Source organism: Rhododendron vialii, chromosome 9a (assembly GCF_030253575.1).
Source record: "Rhododendron vialii isolate Sample 1 chromosome 9a, ASM3025357v1".
In the NCBI taxonomy this organism is placed as follows: Eukaryota; Viridiplantae; Streptophyta; class Magnoliopsida; order Ericales; family Ericaceae; genus Rhododendron; species Rhododendron vialii.
Genome location: NC_080565.1, coordinates 39,183,222 through 39,189,221, shown reverse-complemented (window position 1 = coordinate 39,189,221; position 6,000 = coordinate 39,183,222).

Below are 6,000 nucleotides of genomic sequence, written 5' to 3'. Positions count from 1 at the left end.
GATGTGGCCAAGTGTAATTCGATGCGGCCAAGTGTATTTTGATGCGGCCAAAAAGAATTCGATGTGACTAAGTGCAATTCATAGTGGCTCAAGTGCAATTCGATGCCAAAGAGCAACAAAGAAGCCACGGCATTAGATGCCAAAGAGATACGTCGCCAGAAGCACAAGAAATGGCTACTCTACGACGTAGCATTCATCGTTTTCCAGACTGGAATCATACTCCTCTTCCCCGTGACGGTCATGAAGGTCCGAAATCCCAAGTTCCGGGACAGATCCGCCACCTTCGACACGTTTGATATCCCAACCATTAATACTTCCTTCAATCTTAAAACCAACTTCGCACTTAGGATCAAGAACACCAATTTTGGCCCCTACAAGTACGACAATAGAACAATGCATATATTTCTACTATGGCAAAGCTGAGGTTGGGAGTGTTGTTATTCCCAAATCGAAAACCCAATTCCGAAGGACCAAACAGTTTACCATTGCACTGGACCTTGCTTCGACCAATCTAGTTTGAAATTCGCAACTGGCAAATGATCTAAGCACAGGAATTGTGCCTTTGAGCAGCCGATTGAAATTGACTGGGAAAGTGGAGTTGAAGTTGATTTTCAAGAAAAAGAAGGCTGTCGACATGATTTGTACAATGGAAGTGAATATCGCAACACAGTCCCTCCAGAATATCAGTTGCAAGTTGAGATACAACACAGTCATCATCAGTTTGGATTTCAGTTGGCCAGAATAGGAATAATTATTTTGTTCGTTCGATTGTTCTTCAGAGGGGTTGAGTTTGACATTTGCTGCTAAAGCCCCTTGTTTGATGACTTCTTCACTTTCTGCTTTACGTACTTGGGATTTGGACTAGATATTTACTCTTCTGTTCTTTTATTTTTTTGTATGGAATTAATGCCATAAAATTTCGTTATTCTTTGATTCATTTGTCTTTAGTGGACTCTATAGACTAGACCAGTCTCAACCAAATACTATATTTTTGCATTGATTTTGGGATTTGGCTATGTAAACGTAGAATTTATTTGAGGGAAATCCAATACATAAGTAAACGAAAACTGTTAGGATTCGAATATTTCGGAATATGCCACCAGAGAGACTTTCTTCATGACTTGAGATTAGGTGAGGACAAGTAAGTAATAACGAGATGATCTAAATCAAACCCTGAGACGTCTTTGCGGCCAATAGCAAAATTTTGCGGCTAGGAGTAATTCTTTGCGGCCAAGAGCAAAACTTTGTTGCCATGATCAATTCTTCGTGGCCAGCAGCAAAACTTCGCGGCCTTGAGTAATTCTTCGCTCTGCCAAGGGCAAAATTTTGCGGCCAAGAGCAAAACTATGCAGCCAGGAGCAATTTTTCGCGGGTGATCGATAGGGAGGCTACGATCCCATGAAAAATGTGTAAAACAAATGCTATGCCCCAAATCAATGGAAAAAATTGATAAAACTAAAGCTAAATCTTTGTCCTTGATCGAAATTAACCTACAAACCATCAATTTATTTTTTAAAAAAGAAGAAAAAGAAGCAACACTAGGATAAGAACACAATATACCATGTTCGGGGAGGAAGAAATCACATCTTTGATGGAAAACTAAACATTTCTCTCTACACGCAAATATTTCATGTTTTCTCAATCATCTTCATTTCTTATGACGTGCTACACCGTCTTGCCCCTCGTGACAGATAGACAAAAAATTCGAAAGTCTCATACTCGATCGAATCATAAAGCATCGCGAGATAGAAAACGGCTACGAGCATCAAAATCATCAAGAAACTTGCAAGAGCAAGACATCTTGTTATGATCCCCAATAACACCCCAGTGAGGAAGAAATCACATCGCTGTTGGAAATCGCCATAGAGAAAATGTTCCACAAGAAACCAATGGAAATAGCAATCCCGATAAATGGTACAAAAGGGTAAGAAGGGTAATTCACACATTGAAAGGATTAAAACATAAGCACGAAAAGTGGACGGAATGTATACCTATGTAGTATGGCAAAAGAGGATGAATATTTAAAAATTTTCAATCAGACATCAATAGTGTAATTATTTTGGAAGTTTATTTGTCAGAGTGTCTTATCTAAATGCTTTTATGTTAAAGAAAGACTTCAGTTGTATATTTTAGGGAGTGTAAATTCCATCAACCTTAGGTGGAAATCTCAACCACGACCATCAATTGTGGGTTCCACCGTGCGTATATCATAGTAATCTGAACCGTTTATCTTATAGGGCCCGCAAAGTAGCACATATTCGCAAAAATAAGCTTTATCAGACGTGGATAGTTATATAAAAAAATTGAAGTTTGATTTAAAAATCGACGGTAGATAAGTTTAAAGTTAAACTATCCATAGCCGTCTATTTTATCAACTAAGATTTAATTTTTAATATACCTATTGGTATCCGATAAATATGATTTTTTTTTTTGTGAATATACTACTATGTGGGCCCTACAAGATGAACAGTTCAAATTACTTAAAAAACACACGGCGGTGCCCGTAATGGATGGTGGAAACCCCATGATTTCCTCCTAAGGTGGAAAGAATTTTTTCCTCTATTTTATGGCAATCAACACGCATTCACATGTTTTTATAACATTATCAAACACCGACAATATGTACCTTAACCATAAAAATGACACACCCATGCAATTCTTCATGGTAGTAGAGTTTATAATTTAAATGAGCGGTTTTTCCAAGTGAAAATGACAAAAATAATAAGTGTTTATTTTTTATGAGGTGAGGGGCGGAGCTACGTGTTTTCATAGACAAACGACCTTTTATCCGAATAGATATGGTTAGAAAGAAAATTTAACAAGCTTTTCAACGGTTCAAACCACGTGCAAATTGGAGTTTGAAAGTGTCCAGGGCAGCCCTTCAAAGTCTGACGGCATTTGAAGCTTTAATGCTCCTTAGGCGCAAAACAATGCGCCCAGGCGCACATCAAATGCGCCCAAGGCGCGTCCTACATTTGAAAAAAGGTCAAACTTTGCAAGCTTGATCCAGACGTACACTCCTGAAATCCGATTTACGCGTGGTTTGAACCGTTGAAAAGTTTGTTCAATTTGCTTTCTAGCCCAAGTAGTTTCGATAAAAAAAATTCATTCGTATATCAATTGATGTGACCATTTTACCCTCAGTGGGTAAAAAAGATTTATTTCAGTAAAATGCTCATGTGTTCCTCATTTTAAATCGGATTAAGATCCATTATATATGAAGAATTAGAGTTTTTTTAGTAATAAAACTACTTGTTTTAAATCGGATCAAGACCCATCATATATCAATTTTAAGTCGCGGTTTAAATAGTTTTGAATGTAAATTTTGAAAGTTACGACTACAAACACAACATAAAAACTCTTTGCAACGATTTCTCCTCCGCTTCGATATATTATGGACGCTCTATGAACTCTTTGAAACACTCAAGCAACGAAGAAATACTTACGAACTAGGGATATGATCTTCGAATGAAACCTAAAACTTTTTTTAGTATTGGTGGCCTTGACGATTTTTATAGTGGTCATCTTTCTATCCAATTTTCATAAGCAAAACTTGAATTTTTTTATAGTGGGATTAAATCATCTCTTTGTACCTAAAAAACTCTATATGTTGATATATAATGGGATATGATCCGATTTAAAGCCCAGGGACATACGAGCGTTGTCTTGCAATGAATTATTTTTTTGAACCACTGAGGGTAAAATGGTCAAATCTTTTCATATACAAACAACTTTTTATCCGAACTGATTTGGTAAGAAAGAAAATTTAACAAGCTTTTCAACGGTTCAAGCCACGTGCAAATTGGAGTTCGGGAGTGTCCGGGGCTGCCCTACAAACTTTGCCGTCATTTGAAGATTTAATGCTCCCGTGACGCAAAGCAATGCGCCCAGGCGCACATAAAATGCGCCCCTGGCGCATCCAAACTTCCAAAAAAGTTCAAAATTTGCAAGCTTGATATAGACACTCCTGAAATCCGATTTACGCGTGCTTTGAACCGTTGAAAAGCTTGATCAATTTGCTTTCTTGCCCAAGTAGTTTCGATAAAAAAAAATTATTCGTATATCAAGAGATGTGACCATTTTACCCTCAGTGGTTAAAAAATAATTTATTTCGGTAAAATGCTCATATGTCCCTCATTTTAAATCGGATCAAGACCCATTATATATCAAGAATTAGAGTTTTTTAAGTAATGAGCCTACTTGTTTTAAATCAGATCAAGACCCGTAGTATATCAATTTTAAATCGGGACTTATATAGTTTCGAAGGCAAATTTTGAAAGTTACGACTACAAACAAAACGTTAAAAAATTTTGAAACGAATTCTCCTACACTTTGATGAATTATAGACGCCCAGTGAACCCTTTGAAACACACAAGCAATGAAGGAATATGTATGAACTAGGAATTTGATCTTCGAATGAAACCTAAAACGTGTTTTAGTTTTGGTGGCCTTGACGATTTTTGTAGTGGTCTTCTTTCTACCCAATTTTCAAAAGCAAAACTTGATTTTTTTTTTTTTTTTATAGTGGGATTGCATCATCTCTTTGTACCTAAAAAACTCTATATGTTGATATATCATGGGTTATGATCCGATGTAAAGCGAAGGACATACGAGCGTTGTACAGCAATAAATTATTTTTTTGAACCACTGAGGGTAAAATGGTCAAATCTTTTAATATACAAACGACTTTTTATAGGAACTGATTTGGTAAGAAAGAAGATTTAAGAAGCTTTTCAAAGGTTCAAGCCACGTGCAAATTGGAGTTCGGAAAGGTTCAGGGCAGCCCGTCAAAGTTTGACTTCGTTTAAAGATTTATTGCTCCTGTGGCGGACATAAAATGCGCCCCTGCCGCGTCCAAAGTTCGAAAAAAGGTCAAAATTTTAAAGCTTGATACAGACGCTCCTGAAATCCGATTTACGCGCGGTTTGAACCGTTGAAAAGCTTGATCAATTTGCATTCTTACCCACGTAGTTTCCGTAAAAAAAAAAAAAATCATTCGTATATCAAGAGATGTGACCATTTTACCCTCAGTGGTTAAAAAATAATTTATTTCGGTAAAATGCTCATATGTCCCTCATTTTAAATGGGATCAAGACCCATTATATATCAAGAATTAGAGTTTTTTAAGTAATAAGACTACTTGTTTTAAATCAGATCAAGACCCATTGTATATCAATTTTAAATCGGGGCTTATATAGTTTCGAAGCCAAATTTTGAAAGTTACGACTACAAACAAAACGTTAAAATTTTTTGAAACGAATTCTCCTACACTTCGATGAATTATAGACGCTCAATGAACCCTTTGAAACACACAAGCAATGAAGAAATAAGTATGATCTAGGGATTTGATCTTCGAATGAAACCTAAAACGTGTTTTAGTCTTGGTGGCCTTGACGATTTTTGTAGTGGTCTTCTTTCTACCCAATTTTCATAAGCAAAACTTGAATTTTTTTTTTTTAGTGGGATTACATCATCTCTTTGTACCCAAAAAACTCTATATGTTGATATATAATGGGTTATGATCCGATTTAAAGCGAGGGACATACGAGCGTTGTACAACAATGAATTATTTTTTTGAACCACTGAGGGTAAAATCTTTAAATCTTTTGATATACAAACGAATTTTTATCCAAACTAATTTGGTAAGAAAGAAAATTTAACAATCTTTTCAACGGTTCAAACCACGTGCAAATTGGAGTTCGGGAGGGTCCAAGGCAGCCCCTCAAAGTTTGACTTCGTTTGAAGATTTAATGCTCCTGTGGCACAAAACAATGCGCCCTTGGCGCTTCCAAAGTTCCAAAAAAGGTCAAAATTTGCAAGCTTGATACAGACACTCCTGAAATGCAATTTACACATGGTTTGAACCATTGAAAAGCTTGTTCAATTTGCTTTTCTCGCCCAAGTAATTTCGAAAAAAAATATCATTCGTTTATCAAGGGAAGTGACCATTTTACCCTCAGTGGGTAAAAAACAATTTATTTCGGTAAAATGCTCATATGT